This window comes from Carassius carassius, chromosome 50 (genome assembly GCF_963082965.1).
Source record: "Carassius carassius chromosome 50, fCarCar2.1, whole genome shotgun sequence".
NCBI lineage: Eukaryota > Metazoa > Chordata > Actinopteri > Cypriniformes > Cyprinidae > Carassius > Carassius carassius.
The window spans coordinates 16,607,553-16,627,679 of record NC_081804.1 but is presented as its reverse complement, the minus strand read 5'-3'; the positions used below and the strand labels follow the sequence as shown (position 1 = coordinate 16,627,679).

Here is a 20,127-nt window from a genome sequence, read left to right as displayed (position 1 = left end):
CCATCCCAACACACACACCCACACCAAAAAGACAGGTGATTAGCCCCGAGACCCGACAGTATAGGGTCTAACATACATGTTGTTGGTTTAGATGATTTAACAAGTTTATACAATTCTTCCTCTCCTATGGTAGAGAATGAGTGTGAACTGTTCCTCAGGGGGTCTATAGTGCACTGTCTGATGTGATACTGTAGCTGACGGCTGAATGGTTGCAATTTTATCTCTAATAGTATCGATTTTAGAAGTAAAGTAGCTCATAAAGTCATTACTGCTGTGGTGTTGGGAAATGTCAACACTTGTTGAGGCTTTATTTTTCGTTAATTTAGCCACTGTATTGAATAAATACCTGGGGTTATTTTTGTTTTCTTCTAAAAGAGAAGAAAAGTAATCGGATCTAGCAGTTTTTAATGCTTTTCTGTAGGATATGTTACTTTCCCGCCAAGCAATACGAAATACTTCTAGTTTTGTTTTCCTCCAGCTGCGCTCCATTTTTCGGGCTGCTCTCTTTAGGGTGCGAGTATGCTCATTATACCATGGTGTCAAACTGTTTTCCTTAACCTTCCTTAAGCGTAAAGGAGCAACTTTAATTAAAGTGCTAGAAAAGAGAGAGTCCATAGTTTCTGTTACATCATCAAGTTGTTCTGAGGTTTTGGATATGCTAAGGAATTTGGATACATCAGGAAGATAACTTAAAAAGCAGTCTTTTGTGTTAGAAGTGATGGTTCTTCCATACTTGTAACAAGAAGTAGAATTTACAATTTTGGCTATATGAATTTTGCAAAGAACTAAATAATGATCTGAGATATCATCACTTGGCTGAATAATTTCAACACCATCAACATCAATTCCATGTGACAGTATTAAATCTAGAGTATGATTTCGACAATGAGTAGGTCCTGAAACGTGTTGTCTAACACCAATAGAGTTCAGAATGTCTATAAATGCTGATCCCAATGCATCGTTTTCATTATCAACATGGATATTAAAATCACCAACTATTAAAACTTTATCTGCAGCCAGAACTAACTCGGATGTAAAATCACCAAACTCTTTAATAAAGTCTGTATGGTGCCCTGGTGGCCTGTATACAGTAGCCAGTACAAACATAACAGGGGATTTATCATTAACATTTGTTTCTTTGGATAATGTTATATGAAGTACCATTACTTCAAACGAGTTATACTTGTAGCCTGTCCTCTGAGAAATCCTGAAAACGTTGTTATAAATTGAAGCAACACCTCCACCTTTGCCTTTTAGACGTGGCTCATGTTTATAACAGTAATCTTGGGGGGTGGACTCATTTAAAATAATGTAATCATCAGGTTTTAGCCAGGTTTCTGTCAAACAGAGCACATCTATATTATGATCAGTGATCATATTATTTACAAAAAGTGTTTTTGTAGAAAGGGATCTGATATTCAATAAGCCAAGCTTTATCATTTGTTTATCCATATTGCTTCTGTTTTTTTATTTGTTGAACCTCAATTAAATTGTTAATCTTAACTTGGTTTGGACGTTTTTTGTATTTTCTAGTTCGGGGAACAGACACAGTCTCTATAGTGTGATATCTAGGTGAAAGAGTCTCTATGTGCTGAGAATTAATGACCTCTGTGACGGGAGGCAGCTAGCAGACGGTCGGTTTAGCCAGTCTGTCTGCTTCCTGACCTGGGCCCCAGTTAGTCAAGTATAAACACTAAGACTATTTGCCATATTTCTAGAGAGAAGAGTGGCGCCACCCCAGGAGGGATGAAGACCATCTCTTTTAAACAGGTCAGGTCTGCCCCAAAAGCTCGTCCAATTGTCTATGAAACCTGTTATTCTGTGGGCACCACTTAGACATCCAGCCATTGAGTGATGACAATCTGCTATGAATCTCATCACCACGGTAAGCAGGGAGGGGACCAGAGCATATTACAGTGTCTGACATCGTGCTTGCAAGTTCACACACCTCTTTAATGTTATTTTTAGTGATCTCCGACTGGCGAAGTCGAACATCATTAGCGCCGGCATGAATAACAATCTTACTGTATTTACGTTTAGCATTAGCCAGCACTTTTAAATTTGCCAAGATGTCAGGCTCTCTGGCTCCTGGTAAACATTTGACTATGGTGGCTGGTGTCTCTATATTCACGTTCCGTACAATAGAATCACCAATAATTAGAGCACTTTCATCAGGTTTCTCAGTGGGTGCATCACTGAGTGGGGAGAACCTGTTTAATGTTTTGATTGGAACAGAAGAGCGGTGTTTTGACCCCCGACTACGCTGCCTCACCGTCACCCAGTTGCCCTGCTGCTGGGGCTCTGTTTCCGGAACCGAACAATGTACAGGAATCCCTGAGCTAGACGCATCCAAAGCCGTATCTAGAGCCCTAACATTCTTACTGTCCTCAATTAAAGTTTGGATGCGTGTCTCTAATTCTGAAATCTTCTCTGTCAGCCTAACTATTTCCCTGCATTTATCACATGTGAATCCCTCATCAGCGACAGAGATAGATAAACTGTACATGTGGCAAGAGGTGCAAGTAACAATGACGGGAGAAGCCATTACTCACCGTGCTTGATGAAATATTCTTACTGCGGTTGTTTGATGAACAGTCCTCAGCAGTCCATTCACTATACTTTCTGCAGAAGATCAATCTGTCCCTGATGTTTTTTTTGGAGAGAAGTGGCTTCTTTGCTGCCCTTCTTGACACCAGGCCATCTTCCAAAAGTCTTGGCCTCTCTGTGCGTGCAGATGCGCTCACACCTGCCTGCTGCCATTCCTGAGCAAGCCCGCAGCTCAATCCTCTTTAGGAGACGATCGTGGCGCTTACTGGACTTTCTTGGACGCCCTGAAGCCTTCTTTACAAGAATTGAACCTCTTTCCTAGAAGTTTTTGATGATCCTATAAATTGTTGATTTAGGTGCAATCTTAGTAGCCACAATATCCTTGCCTGTGAAGCCAATTTTATGCAACGCAATGATGGCTGCACGCGTTTCTTTGCAGGTCACCATGGTTAACAATGGAAGAACAATGATTTCAAGCATCACCCTCCTTTTAACATGTCAAGTCTGCCATTCTAACCCAATCAGCCTGACAAAATGATCTCCAGCCTTGTGCTCGTCAACATTCTCACCTGAGTTAACAAGACGATTACTGAAATGATCTCAGCAGGTCCTTTAATGACAGCAATGAAATGCAGTGGAAAGGTTTTTTTGGGATTAAGTTAATTTTCATGGCAAAGTAGGACTATGCAATTCATCTGATCACTCTTCATAACATTCTGGAGTATATGCAAATTGCTATTATAAAAACTTAAGCAGCAAAATTTCCAATTTCCAATATTTATGTAATTCTCAAAACTTTTGGCCACGACTATATACAGGTGCTGGTCATATAATTAGAATATCATCAAAAAGTTGATTTGTTTCACTAATTCCATTCAAAAAGTGAAACTTGTATCTTGTATATTATATTCATTCATTACACACAGACTGATATATTTCAAATCTTTATTTATTTTACTTTTGATGATTATAATTGACAACTAAGGAAAATCCCAAATTCAGTATTCAGAAAATTAGAATATAACTTAAGACTAATACAAAGAAAAGATTTTTAGAAATCTTGGCCAACTGAAAAGTATGAACATGAAAAGTATGAGCATGTACAGCACTCAATACTTAGTTGGGGCTCCTTTTGCCTGAATTACTGCAGCAATGTGACGTGGCATGGAGTCGATCAATCTGTGGCACTGCTCAGGTGTTATGAGAGCCCAGGTTGCTCTGATAGTGGCCTTCAGCTCTTCTGCATTGTTGGGTCTGACATATCGCATTTTCCTCTTAACAATACCCCATAGATTTGCAATAGGGTTAAGGTCAGACAAGCTTGCTGGCCAATTAAGAACAGGGATACCATGGTCCTTAAACCAGGTACTGGAAGCTTTGGAACTGTGTGCAGGTGCCAAGTCCTGTTGGAAAATGAAATCTGCATCTCCATGAAGTTGGTCAGCAGCAGGAAGCATGAAGTGCTCTAAAACTTCCTGGTATACAGCTGTGTTGACCTTGGACCTCAGAAAACACAGTGGACCAACACCAGCAGATGACATGGCACCCCAAACCATCACTGACTGTGGAAACTTTACACTGGACCTCAAGCAACATGGATTGTGTGCCTCTCCTCTCTTCCTCCAGACTTTGGGACCCTGATTTCCAAAGGAAATGCAAAATTTACTTTCATCAGAGATCATAACTTTGGACCACTCAGCAGCAGTCCAGTCCTTTTTGTCTTTAGCCCAGGCGAGACGCTTCTGACGCTGTCTGTTGTTCAAGAGTGGCTTGACACCAGGAATGCGACAGCAGAAACCCATGTCTTGTCTACGTCTGTGCGTAGTGGCTCTTGAAGCACTGACTCCAGCTGCAGTCCACTCTTTGTGAATCTCCCCCTAATTTTTGAATGGGTTTTGTTTCACAATCCTTTCCAGGGTGCGGTTATCCCTGTTGCTTGTAAACATTTTTTCTACCACATCCTTTCCTTCCCTTTGACTCTGTATTACAGTTTTTTACAGGCGCTAAGACACATTTCTCATTACTTAGGTCAATTTTGCAAAACTCTTCACACAGTGAGCACAACAGAAGTCTATGTGGGCTAAATTGAGGATCAATTATCATTGCTTTGGCACAAAATGCATTCAATGACTACATCTCTTAAATTTCATGAATTCTTTTCTCACTCAGACACAAAAACAACCAAAACTCTTTGTACTTACAGGCCAATTTGCACACTCTCTAACCATTAGGCCACGACTTCCCTAGAAATTGTGTTTTCTACAGCGGCTGTCCACAGGCTGTGCTCTAGACTAACCCCACATCGTGACATGTTACATTTTTACAAAAAAAATAGGAATAGGAAGAGGGTCAACAGTTTAATTATAGACGTAACTACAGAAATTAGTAAGAGAGCATATTTAAGAGAGCAACATACATTTGTGTTGTACAAATGTTGTATCTCCCTCTTTCTGAACACATTCTGTCTGCCTGACAGAATTTTTTGACTAATTTGTAATGTGTGGTATTTTGAACTTCAGAGTCACTGATATCTTTCTGTCTTCTCAGATTTGAATATATAAGACAAAAGTGAATGTACCGGTTTCTCCAGATGTACGATCTATTCCTGCAGTGTGTTCACTGTAAATCTGCAATGTTTAATGTAAATCTGCAGGGAGTTTACTGTAAATATTAGAGAATCTTGTCCCTTTCAATCCACAGAGTCCAGTCTGAAATAATACAGATCATCACTTTCACATATTGTGTCATTAATTAATACTGTAATTTTGATTCTGTTCAATTGAATTAATTTGATTAGCACTTTTCACAGTATATTGTTTCTTTACAGAGAACAGAAATCTTTCTCCAAAGCTTCTCTGACAATTGACTACAAAATTGAATGACTACAAATCAAATTATTCTGCCCTGAAAACTTCCATTTATATATAACAATGACACTGAAATATGACACTGCTGACTAAGTGGTTTAAATTTTTTTAATGATCATTCATTTGTCTTAATTTATTGCAGCATAAAACACTGTAAAAAAAAAAAAATACTGTTTCACTCCCTGACTCTTAGATATAGGAAATATGTGCTTTTTGCTAATTTTAACCACATATTTGTTATCAGTGTAAATTGTTTACTCTACTGTATTCTCACTCTCTCTCCTTCTCTTTCCATGAGTTTCATTTGGTTTAAATACACCTCTTAGTTCATGTGAATGTCAAGTAAAAATGAAAAAGTGAGTATAATAGAAAAATTAAAGCATTAAATTATTAATAAATAATATAGTGTTGTTGTATTTCAGGGTTATTTTTATTATAATATATTTTTTTTTTTTTTGGAAAGTTGCTTTGAAATTATATACATTGTCAAAATCACCAAATGCAAAGTTGACTTAACTGATGATTCTCTATTATCTGCTGGATATTTATTAATAATTTCACTATATCCATCAGTGCAGCTTTGAGACTGAACAATAAACTAAAGTATTTATCTGAAACTCATTCATCTGTCTGTAATAACTGAATAGTGTGTAAACTAGATTGTTTTTAGGTCTAATATTACTACATTCAGTGGTATTGAAGGCTTCATTAAAGATTTGTGCCGATTAAATAAAAATTGACAAATCTTAACTAAAGGAATTGAGGTAAAATCTACTAAGACTCACACAAAACAACTGTTTCATAATTAAAATACAGGTATCAAATAGCATTACATGCCTTGCAATGAAATGTAACATGATCCAGAAAGGATAATTATGTAACAGTGTACAATTAAATGAAGTGCTACAGATACTCTACTAGTCCAGCATTTTTTTAAAAGACGGTTATTCTGCTCTATCGGTTATATCACTATCTTAATTTACATTTTAAAGGTATGAAGCCCAAGTTAACTTTAGAGAGACCTCACAAAAGACTGAGAATGTCTTCATCTAGAAGTGAATGTTCAGCATGACACAGAGACATTTCATTGCGAAGCGCTTCAGTACAATTTGGAGAATCTTAGCTGTCCAAGAGTGTGTCTATGATTCCTTTGAAAAAGAATAAATCTGACATATGATTTACAGTAAAATTAAAGGTTATTATAGTTTAAATGTCATAATTAAAGGCAATTGGCTGCTCTTTAAAATGATTCTGACCAACTTAAGTACATCTATGTAGTTTCAGAATTTCAAAACATAGTATACTCTTTGAGTAAATTTAAGTGGTCTTTTGTTTATTTAATACAAACATATACCTTAAAAAATAAAACATACATTTAAATAAAATTCATCACAATTAAGCACATTTTCCCAAGGGCTATATAACTTAATTGAGCATCTGCTCACTAGAAACTTGGAAAAAAGAAAAACACTGGTATTTTAAAATGTAAAGCTTTCATTTCATGTGGGAAGTAGAACATTTGATTGCAAAAAAAAAAAAAAAAAGTCAAATCTATTGTTTCAATTTAATCTTATACTATTCTCATTTATGAAGCACATAATAAACAACTGAACCGAATTCAGTTTCAAATGGTGATGGGAATTCCAACTCTTTTTATGGATCAAGATTTTTTGGCTCAGTTCAGCAAAAAGAGCCAGATCATTTCGGTTCCCAGCACCACTTCTTGATCTGGGAAGAATCTGTAGAAACATCATTAATGTCTTGACAAAAAAGGTTTACAAGACATTTTCTAAACATCTATTTAACATCTGATAAGAAACATCTTGACATATTGTAAACAGTAAAAAATACATCTTACAGATCTAAATGGATGTAAATGATGTATGATGGTATGCGCTTTCAGGGTAGTGAACTGTCCAAAACACAAACCATTCTTAAAATGTAACATGGTATGCCATATAAGATATAACAGATAAAAACTAAATTACAGTCTGCAAAACAGAAGCATCCAACACAGCTGTATCATTATAACCCTGAAACATCACATTGGCAATGTGAGATGAATCTGTTGATGTGTATGTGTGTGCAATCAGTATGGAAAGCCATGAAGGTCAAAAACACGCAAATTGTAACATGTAAACAACACATCAAATACACATTGTTTGTGTATTGTTTACACATGGAATACATGTTGTTTGCACGTGAAAAATCAACGCATAATTTACATGGAATGGACATGCAAACAACACGTATTCTATGCATAAACGTGTATTTGATACATGACCTCAGATCTCTATTCAAGTGATTTTGATCCACCTGGCCACTTGGCCAGTTTGAACATGAAAGCATGACTGGCTGTGGGAGCGCTCTAGGGTTCAACCATAACTGTAGGCCTAGGGATTTGCCGTCCACTCCCTACAGTAGATGCCACCAAAATGCACAAAACTTGATAAAGATCCACTTAATTGCTTGTGCTTTTTTTTCTCCTTGTGTATAAAATAAAATAGCTATTTAAGTGCAAAAGCCCACACACACATATATATATATATATATATATATATAACTCTGATTGTATTCGTCTGAAAGAAGAAAGTTATATACATCTAGGATGGCTTGAGGGGAAGTAAAACATAGGGTCATTTTCATTTTTGGGCGGACTAACCCTTTAAGGCATAGGGATAGGGTCAACAGTGTAATCAGAAATGCAACCAAATGTAACAGAAGTGATGTTTGTGATTTATAAGAGAGCGTATTTAAGAGAATAAACATACATTTGTGTTGTATGTCATTCATGCTGTTTCTTTATCTCTTCCTCATTACATCTTACACATATATAGCATATATGTACTGCAGTCATTTCAATCATTTTGATGTTATTTTGCTGTTACTGTTTAATCCTGACTGTATGTTGAGTGCTGGGTTGCCTTCACAAGCAAGTTTATTAAGTTATTCTTATCAGACCTGGATCTGAGGGAACAGTGAATGAACCAGTTTCTCCAGATGTATGTTCCGTATTTACAGTGTGTTCACTGTAAATCTGCAGTGTTTAATGTAAATCTGCAGGGTGTTTACTGTAAATTTTATAATGAGCAACCCTTTTCTATTGACAGAGCACAGTCTGACACAATACAGATCATGTACCTTCAGTGTCCTTTTTAAATAATGGTCATTTGGATTCAGTTCAATTCATTTTGATGAGCACTTTTCACAATGTACTGTTCATTTGTAGAGAACCATGATACTAGAATAAATACATTAAGGGATTACCATTTTTACAGTAGATGAGGTCATAACATTATTTCAACACACAAAAGTTAAGTATCAGACTGGAATGTTCACCATTCAGAATTAAAATTTATTGTTTTGTAAATTTGTGAATTTTAATTGAATGTAAAGAAAGGAAACAAACAGGATTTAAATTCAGAAAACATTATTACTTATTTGTTTATATAATTGTAATAAAAATAAATGCAGGTAATGCACATGTTCAGCAGGGTTGCTCTTCCTGTCTGTATTTGCCAAAGAAATTACATGTTTTAAATATAATTTTAATAAGAATCTAAGTATTGCAAAACATTAGATGTTAACTTTTTGCTTTAAAAGATAAGTGCAAAAATCTGTAGATATTAAAGTATTCATGCAGAATCTCACTTTTCTCATTCATCCTCTGTTTAAAGGACTATAAAAAAATAATTCATTTCCCTGATTTATTTAATGATGTTGCAAAATTGTTCTATTATATCGAGACTGAAGGGTGTTGTATTTGTGGTTTTCTCACTAATATCTCATGACTCATCACTTTTCTTAATATGTTGATTACCAGAAGCTTCTCTGTACCTTACGCATGATACTTTACAAAAAGATAATGATGGTTATCATAGCAATGTATAAGAATTTCTATATTTTGTTTATGAAGATGAAATTACCCAAATAATACCAATTAAAATTTTATCAAAAATACAAAAACTGTTATCTCAAATCCAGAACCAGGCGGTCTGACAGCAAAAGTGACTGAATGCAGTCTGTTCAGTTTGACAGGTATCATATATTACACCTAAACATCATGATCATATTGAAACACTGAATCATTCTCCCCCGAAATACAAGATTCATGTTAGTTTTGATGATACTGTGTTTGACTGGAGAGTGTATATGCAGGGAATTAGTTAATATCCTTTATTGCAGAAAATACAGTATATTACATGAGATAAACATCCCACTTTGAAAAAAAAAAAGGATTTACAACTGCTTGAGCAGCTACCTAATTAAACGAGTTTCTTATTAAATGAAGAATTGTCATTTTTGTGTAAACTATTCCTTTTAATGTAAAAAAAAATACATAAATATGTAAACAGCTATAAGCTTCACCTGAATATAATGTGATGCAGTGTGTATACTGTATCAATCCAACTGAAAACACACTTTTTGGGCACTTTACAGGTCAAAGAGGTCTCATCATTTAGTTTTTCTAAATATCTGCTTTGATTCTAGAACGTTCAGATTTAAATCAACAGCTATAAATAAATATGTAATAAATTTGGATATTTGTATATAGGAGGGAAATAGAGTAACAGAACTTCTTTGAGGCCCGGCCCAGCTGAGGTTGTGATGATGCTCTGCACCACTAGAGGGAGAAGAAGACAAGACGCAATCAAGAGTCACCTTGACCAGCTGAGTAAATGAAAGTAACAGAAAGGATAACATTCTGAGGGTTTCAGTCTATGCCTGGACACTTAAGTGGCAGCATATTGTGGTAAGTGCTGAACATATTCTTATGTAATCATACAGGTAAATTATACAAACATTAGTAAGATAGTAAGGGTGAGTGGGTAAGTTATTGTGAGTTTTAAGATATTTTACTGCCAATTGTAAATTGTTTTAAAACATTAAAAAGACTAGAAACAATATCAGTGAACGAATGATTGTTGATTCTCTTGCACAAATGGCACAATATGAGATGATTGTTGAATGTTATGATGTAAATTTTAAATAACTGCATTTTGTTTTATTATTATTATTACTATTTTACATTTGTTTTAGCTTACAGTACAAAAGTAGTGCTGAGTTCTGCACTTCTATTGTATCAGAAGAACCACATTATTAGTAAAACTACTGTGTACATTTTTTTTCACTTGTGCTGTAGCTAATATTAATATCTGAATCAACAGTGAGAAATGATTATGTACATTAGTATAATAAAACATGGAAAACAACTTAATATCTCTGCAATGTACTGACAAACATTACTTTACAGTTCAATACCATTTTTATTATACAGTGACCGTATGGTAAAATAAAATGTATGTCCTGACCCCTTTAAATATTGATATGCATCTTGAGTGAATCCTTTGTAATGCTATTTTAGTCAAATTTTATATTTAAAGTCACAAATTTATATAAAAAAATTATAAATTTTATTATAAAAAAAAATTATATAATCCACTAATATATATGTACTGCATATAATCTAATAATGTATATCTACCATAATAATATACTAAATAAACTAAATATTTATATATATTTGTACTAATATAAAAAAAATGAATACATATTCTCCATGGATTAACACTGCAAATGCTGTATGGTAAAGTTCCTCACACATGCTGATCTTGAGTTAGTTTTGAGTTTAAGTTGATCAGTAGTGAGGGGTTTTTAGTAATCTTTGTCTGTGTGCAGTCTCAGAACACACTGAATTGAGTTGAATGGAGTAAAAGCTCAAAATATTTGTCATTGTGCAGTACAAAATCATTATACACAAGACTTCACTTCAGAGGTGAACATGCAAAGCTGCTGTAATTAATTGTTTATCTGTCTATAATATGTTTTCTATTGTTGTGTTTCCACAAAGGTCTGCAGTCATACTTTTTGAGACACAAGAGTAGGAAGGCAGTGCTTCAAAAATGAGCTTCCATGAGAAAAGAGAGAATGAAGACACTATGTCTGAAATGAGATCTCCTCCAAGATCAAGCTGTACATCTTTGTCTGATAAATCCATACACAATCTGCCTCCTGACATCAGTGATACAACAGAGACCTCCAGTGACTCCAGGTATGACATTAGCAGTTTTGTAACATTATATCAGGGTGTTTTATATCTTTGTAGTTCAAACAGTAGAGCACTACTCTCACTCATGGGTTTGATTTCTTTAGGCTTATTCACACTATATGAACAGATGCTGACCAGTGCTAAAAGACATATTTATTGGGTTTTGTCAGATCAATGTGTTACCAGTGCTGGCGTCTGTTGTCATGTTTTAGTCTGTATTTGATGGGTTGTGTAATTTCTGATAAGTGACAAACTGCAATCTGGTGATTGTCTGCATTGGCCAGCATCTTTGTCTTTTTAAGTTTGTCTATACTAAATGAAAAGCCCATTATAAATTTGTTGCCATTATTGTTTGCATATAGAAAATTTACCTTGTATAATTCACAAAGTTATTCTTGTTTTATACAAAATGTATGTAAATATCCTTTAATAAGTAATTAAAACAATAATTCGAATAGCTTTTAATCACTGCCTGAATGTATAATAAAGGAAAAAAGTTATTTAGTAGAAAATGTTTGTCTGACATATCAAACAGTAGAAAATGTGAAAAGCAGAAAAGTAGAAATACAATACCTTAATATACAATAATACTGTGTGTGTGTGAGAGAGAGAGAGAGAGAGAGAGAGAGAGAGAGAGAGAGATAGAGAGAGTTTGTGTGTGTGTGTGTGTGTGTGTGTGTGTGTGTGTGTGTGTGTGTGTGTGTGTGTGTGTGTGTGTGTGTGTGTGTGTGAGAGAGAGAGAGAGAGAGAGAGAGAGAGAGAGAGAGAGAGAGAGAGAGAGTATAATATACAAACTTGTTTATCTTTTGTAAGACTCAACAGGAAAAAGAGATCAAAATCTCCTGAACCCAGCAGTGTCTATGAATGGTAGAAGATCCATGTATTTTCCCATTACATTCAGTGTTGGAACAGTGATCTCTGCACCACATTTTGTATAAACATAAACACTAAATGTTCTCCAAAATATGCAACATATACAATCCAAACTAAAATGTTCAACAGTCATTGTAATCATTGCCATTTTTTGCTGTCCTTTATTTCAATTTAAGCATTGTGGAGAAAGATAACACAATCGCATCCTATGATCAGACACACATCAGGCAGGGAAGACCTGAAGCAGTCCTGCAGAGATTCAAAGACCAGCATAAAACCAGCATGATAAAAAAGTTTGGCTGTTTATTTGAGGGAAACAAACTACAAGAGAATGAAACCCTCTTGAACAGGATCTACACACAGCTCTACATCACAGAAGGAGAAATAGAAGGAGTGAATGAAGAACATGAGGTTTTACAGATGGAGAAATCATCCAGAACACAACACTCACAACACAATCCAATAAACTGTAATGACATCTTCAAAGCCTTATCTACACCAGGATATGATGAAAAGGACAAAATCAAGACTGTTCTTACTAAAGGCATCGCTGGAATTGGAAAAACTGTCTCTGTGCAGAAGTTCATTCTAGACTGGGCAGAGGGAGAAGCCAATCAGGATGTGGATTTCATGTTTGTGTTTCCATTTCGAGAGCTGAACTTGATTCAAGATCATCAGTACAGTCTTCACAGACTTCTGCTGGACTTCCATCCTGAACTTCAAGATCTGGACTCAAAGATTTATGAGGAGTGTAAAGTTGTGTTTATTCTAGATGGTCTGGATGAAAGCAGAATGTCACTGTTTTCAGATGATGAGAAAGTTTGTGATGTGAATAAGTCTTCATCAGTGGGTGTGTTGATGTCAAACCTCATGAAAGGAGAGCTGCTTCCCTCTGCTCTCATCTGGATCACTTCTAGACCAGCAGCTTCCAATCAGATCCCCTCCAAATACATCAACCGTGTGACAGAAATTCAGGGATTTGATGAGCCTCAGAAGGAGGAATATTTCAGGAAAAGAATCAGTGATAAGCATCAAGCCAATAGAATCATCTCACACATCAGAAGAGCAAGAAGCCTCCACATAATGTGCCACATCCCTGTCTTCTGCTGGATCTCATCCACTGTGATTCAAAACCTACTGAAAGATGATCTGAGTGCAGAAATCCCTCAAACTCTGACTGAAATGTACATCCACTTCCTGCTGATTCAGATAAACATGATGAATCAGAAGTATGAAAAGGGAGATCCAGAGAAACTCCTGAAGTCAAACGGAGAAGTGATTGCGAAACTTGCTGAAGTGGCTTTCAAGCAGCTGATGAAGGGCAATGTGATGTTCTATGAGGAGGACCTGAGAGAGAGCGACTTAGACATCACTGATGTGTATTTTGGGATTTGTACTGAGATCTTTAAGGAAGAATCAGTGATTCATCAGAGGAAAGTCTACTGCTTCATTCATCTGAGCGTTCAGGACTTTCTTGCTGCTTTCTATGTGTTTTACTGCTATTTAAACAGCACCATGGAAGCCCTGAAGACCTTTGATCCAATGCATAATTTGCATAAAAGTGCAGTAGATAAAATGGAAACTTGGATCTGTTCCTGAAGTTCCTGCTGGGCATCTCACTGGAGTCTAATCAGAGACTCTTACAGGATCTACTGATAAACACAGAGAACAGCTCAGAGAGTGTCAGGAGAACCACACAGTACATTAAAGAGAAGATTGAAGATGGACAAGGGCTCTCCATTGAAAGATCTATCAATATGTTCCTCTGTCTGCTGGAAGTCAAAGATCAGACTCTGTCCAGAGAGATTCAGGAGCTTGTGAAATCAGACAAACACACAAAACAACTCTCTCCATCTCACTGCTCAGCAGTCGCCTACATGCTTCAGATATCAGAGGAGGTGCTAGATGAGCTGGATCTCAAGAAATACAAAACATCAGATGAGGGCAGAAGAAGACTGATACCAGCTGTGATCAACTGCAAAAAAGCTTTGTGAGTGTTTAATCGTGTCACAATGAAGAGACTCTTCTGAATGGAATAGCACTTTCTGTTTTGCTTATTTTTAGAATGTGCTGATCTGTTTTACAATAAATAAACATAAAATAACTTTTTATTTTACAATAAATAACTGAAATTATAATTGTAGAATCAGTAATTTGTTATTAATTTGTGTTTTGTTCCGTTTCAGTCTTGCTGGCTGTAATCTCACTGGTCAATCCTATGAAATTGTGTCATCAGCTTTACAATCCTCAAACTCTGTGCTGAGAGAGCTGGACCTGAGTAACAATGACCTGCAGGATTCAGGAGTGAAACTACTCTCTGATGGGCTGAAGAGTCAAAACTGTCAGCTGGAGATATTGAGGTATTTTAGACATTTGTAATTTTTCAAGTTGTTGTCAAGGCTGCAGGTTCATCCTTAAGATCAGTTTTTGCCCAAAACCTTGCTCTTTCTGCCCAGTTACATCTATGAAATCAAGCTGACACAGGAGGTGAGGCCAGTATGAGGGGTTTGCCTTAATGTCGGACTCAATGAAAAACACCTTAAAAAGCCCATCTTTCTGCAATCTTTCTGCAGATTACACTAATATAATAATACAAACTATTTTCTTTGGCATAACCAAAGTCTAACATTGTGCGCAGTGTCAAGTTAAAAATAGTTATTTTAAAAGAGCCTGTTGTGAGATGTTGTCTTGCATTTTACTCCTCCTGGCTCACACTCACTTTAGAATGAATGTTCTGTGTCTGTCTGTGTGATGCATGATCATGACTGATTATCATTTCATGATCTCTGGTGTCACTTCAGTGTATTAATGCATAAACAGTACCTTGATGTCATGAGAATGGCAGTAAGGATATGAATCGTTGATTTTAAACTGAGATCAGCAATGATTGCTCAGGTGTTTGAGAGTTGAGGGCTTCACAGATGTTGTAATCTTCACCCTTGTGTGTCTGTAGGTTGTCTGGCTGTATGGTGACAGAGGAAGGCTGTCATTATCTGTCTTCAGCTCTGAGTTCAAACCCCTCACACCTGAGAGAGCTGGATCTGAGCTACAATCACCCAGGACAAGCAGGAGTCCAGCTGCTTTCTGACAAACAGAAGGATCCAAACTGCTCACTAAAAATACTCAAGTATGTGGGTGTAGTGAGTTTGTGTGAGGAAAGGAAGAGGACAAGGGTCGGCTGGACTGCTGACGAGTTTATTATAACTTAAAAATAAATATTCTTCGTAAAACAAATGGTGACTTTTACTTTGACAACAATATACTCAACTCAACAATATACACATGCATAGCACTTCCGGGTTACTCCTTCCAGTTCTCAGGTCACGTCAGCAGTCCGGCTCTTGCTGTGTCCGAAATCGCTCCCTATCCACTATATAGTGCACTATATGGGGTGTCAGCCATTTTGTAGTGCTGTTCGAATTCTGAGTGAACTACTTCATTCCCTACATTTATCCACTACTTTTTACCCACAATTCATTCTGATTTTGAGTGTACAACCGATGTACACTTGCTGAAGCACTCTTTCCCACAATCCAATGCGGAGTAGCATCGAGCTGGAAGCGAGAGCGGGAGCGAGCGAGTTTGAATGAGAGATGAAGTTTACATCTTTATTATTTCTGTTTTAACGTTTTTCCTACATTATTTATATTAAAATATGTTATGTAGGCAATAACTCAGTTTAATATTTGACTAATTTACTGAGGTGGCATCGTTGTTAATTTACAAAAATTATGATAATTTGGTGGATAATTTACATTTATTTTTTCGTTAATAACAGGTAGTGTATTCTGATGTAAAATTAACGGTCGCCTGAGGATGCTCTACAACCATCTTATCGGAGCTCAAAACGCTGCTTGAGCGAGAGTCAAGATACTAAAAATAATAAATACATAATTATGAACGTGTTTATGTGTGTTTATTTTTGTTCTCAGTACGTTATTTTAAAGCATTTAATGATTATGAACATAAAAGCATTACAAAAAAAATAATAATTATATACCATCGACGAAACCACAAAGCTGACGCGGAGGTATGTATAACTGCAATATAAAGTAATTTTGGGTATTGCTATTAGTATTATTTTCTAAAATTATGTACATGTAATATAAAAGTACATGAGGCAATGTTTTTGCAACATCTCCAAGTCTCATGCGCAGTGTAGGCTATACATCACTGTCCGAATCCGTTCACTTATTTATTTGTTCACTCCTTCCTGATATAGTGAACTCAACTGCCATACTCTATATACTATTAGTGAATGGGAGTAGTGAATGAGGAAATGAGTGAGCGATTTCAGACATAGCATCTCTCTCAACTGCTCCCGTTTCTCCTGGCGTTTTATACTCTCTCCACGCCAATTACTGCAACAAGAAACAGGTGTTGATCGTTTCGTCCAACCCACTCACTCACCGCTCGTCTCCTGATTCTCTCTCCCACTGCAGACTTTGCTAAACCCCGTCCCCATGCCACAGTGGGGTTCAAGAAAAAAAAAAAATAATATATATATATATATATATATATATACAGTACAGACCAAAAGTTTGGAAACATTACTATTTTTAATGTTTTTGAAAGAAGTTTCTTCTGCTTATCAAGCCTGCATTTATTTGATCACAAATACAGAAAAAAACAGTAATATTGTGAAATTTTATTACAACTTAAAATAATAGTTTTCTATTTGAGTATACTTAAAAAAAAAATTATTCCTGTGATGCAAAACTGAATTTTCAGCGTCATTACTCCAGCCTTCAGTGTCACATGTGGCATCCAGTCTATCACATGATCATTTAGAATATTAGAATATTCTGATTTATTATGAGCGTTGGAAACAGTTCTGCTGTCCAATATATTTGATCAATAAAAGGTTAAAAAGAACTGCATTTATTTAAAAAAAAAAAAAATCTAATAATATATTTTCTTTACTATCACTTTTTTATCAATTTAACACATCCTTGCTGAATAGAAGTATTGATTTTATTTAAAAAAAAGAAAGAAAAAAAATTACTGACCCCAAATTACTGACCAGTAGTGTATATTGTTATTACAAAATATTTATATTTTAAAAACATAGCTTCTTTTTTTTTTTTTTTTTTTTTTTTACATTTTATTCATCAAAGTATCCTAAAAAAGTATCACATGTTCTGAAGAAATATTAAGCAGCAGAACTGTTTCCAACTTTGATAATGAATCATCATATTAGAATGATTTCTAAAGGATCATGTGATAATGATCCTAAAAATTCAGCTTTGCATCACAGAAATAAATGATAATTTAAAGTATAATACATTTAAAAACAATTATTTTAAATTGTAATATTTTTTTTATGACAATCACAATTTTTTGGTAGTTCTCATATCTTCATGTACTAATTAAATCCATGTTACCTCACAAAATATAGTTGTACCATATTCTTTAATGCTATTTTTATATATTTTAATGTTTTACAGTGAAAGTACATGGACAGAATTGCTCCATTCCATAAATCTAAAACAGACCAAAAGTGTTTGCTAAAACTAAAACTTTAAAAGGCAATGAATTAAAAACATACGAATTTAAAGACGGAGATGTGTGTTTGTTGAAAATAATTAAATTTTACAGAGTTACTTAATACAAATCATTAGGACTTAATATAAAATATGAAGACATTATAGTTTGTTTCTGTTAACCTGTGCACTATGTCCTGATGACACTAACAATTATTTGTCTTTATATTTGGTTGTGTGTGTGTGTGTGTGTGTGTGTGTGTGTGTGTGTGTGTGTGTGTGTCATTGTAGTTTGGACCATGGAGAGCCTTTCAGGATCCGACCAGGTCTACAGAAATGTAGGTTCTTTCTCTGACACACTCTTTCACATTTATTGACAACAAACAAAAGTATACAACTGTTTTTCCTCTCTTCTTGTGTTCAGATTTCTGTGATCTCACACTGGATTCAGACACAGCAAACACTCAACTCATTCTGTCTGAGAACGGAGAGGTGAAATATGTGGAACAGCCGCAGCCGTATCCTGATCATCCAGAGAGATTTAAAGATATTCCTCAGGTTCTGTGTCGAGAGAGTCTGACTGGACGCCATTACTGGGAGGTTGAGAGGACTGGCTGGGCTCGTATAGCAGTCGCCTACAAAACAATCAGCAGAGGAGGGACTGTTGGTAAGTTTGGATACAATAACAAGTCCTGGTGTCTCTTCTGCACTATTGATGGATTTGTTTTCTGGCACAACAATGAGAGCAATAACATTCCTGTTCACCCACGGTCCTCTAAAAGAGTAGGAGTGTATCTGGACTGGCCGGCCGGCACTCTGTCCTTCTACAGCATCTCTGACACACACACACTCACACACTTACACACATTCAGCACCACATTCACTGAACCCCTCTATGCTGGATTTAAGGTTTTTGATTCCTCACTCTCACTGTGTAAGATTACACAACAGACAAACAACTGACTTTTACTTAATATGTGTGTTTATGAAAATATTTCATGTGTTTGAGGTATATCATTTATGAATTTAACCACTGAAATAGTAAATGCATGTTGTACTTTCAAATGTTGTTAAACACAAATGTGTAACATTACAATGTATATTCAGTCCCACTTTATATTAGACGACTTTAACTACTACTTATGTAAAAAAAAAAAAAAAAAAGTACTTATTTTGTTGATGTATTTTAAAACACTGTTTCTGCTATTGATGTTGGATACCAGTGAGGTTAGGACAGGTTTTGTTGTATACTGTAGTTAAGTTTAAGGTTGGGTTAAGGGATAGGGAGAGGGTCAACAATGTAATTATAGACGTTAACTACAGAAATTAGTAACAGAATTAAAATTTATGATTATATAAATGAGCATATTTAAGAAAGCAAACATATATTTGTGTTGTATGTATGTCATTCATGCTGTTTTATTACCTCTTCCACATTACTCCCTACAAGTATAGAACACATACACACTGCAGTCATTCCAATCATTTTTATGTTATTTTGCTGTTACTGTTTAATCATAACTGTATGTTGAGTGCTGTGTTAACTTCACAAGTAAATATGAGAAAAGAGAAAGAGAGCGTGTCCACTTCAAGGATTTATCATCAGGCCGGTGACACACTGGCTGCGTGGCGTCTCTGCTGTGTGACAGAAGCGTGGCGGCTGCCTCGCGTTTTCTGTGTCTTTACACACCAGAATCGTGCCTGACGCGGCGCTGGCGCGCTGCTGCTGCTGTAGGTGACATAGAGGGAAACCGCCGACAGACCAGGATCTTGTCTTCATGACAGCAATATCAACTTTTTTTTACACACCTACAACTACGCCTACTGATAAAGGACACCGTCAACAGTTTTGACGGCAAAATATACTATGTTTGACAGGTGCAATATTTGAAAATCAATAATTATTTATTTATTTTTTAAATTACATTTATATCTGAATTTATCAAAATGTCATGAATTAATATGTATTTGTGTACAAACCCAGCAAACATTGGTCCGACGGCGACGTCGTGTGCGCGGCCAAAAATAGTCGCGGTATGACGGCATAAATCGGTAGAAATATGTAACACAGAACATTTCCTAAAAATGCATTCAGATATGTTTGTACATGTCTATAGTTCTATGGGGTTGCATGTATAATTGTTACTTTGACTTTTAGCTGCGTGTAGTTCACTATTTACCCGTCCCAGCAAACATTGGTCCGACGGCGACGTCGTGTGCGCGGCCAAAAATAGTCGCGGTAGGACGGCATAAATCGGTAGAAATATGTAACACAGAACATTTCCTAAAAAAAGCATTCAGATATGTT

At 35.8% G+C, this 20,127-nt stretch overlaps 1 pseudogene; it reads left to right on the top strand.

Moving 5' to 3' along the window:
- Positions 1-11,282: 11,282 nt before the first annotated feature.
- LOC132133421 (NLR family CARD domain-containing protein 3-like) lies at positions 11,283-18,786 on the top strand (annotated as a pseudogene).
- Positions 18,787-20,127: the final 1,341 nt, after the last annotated feature.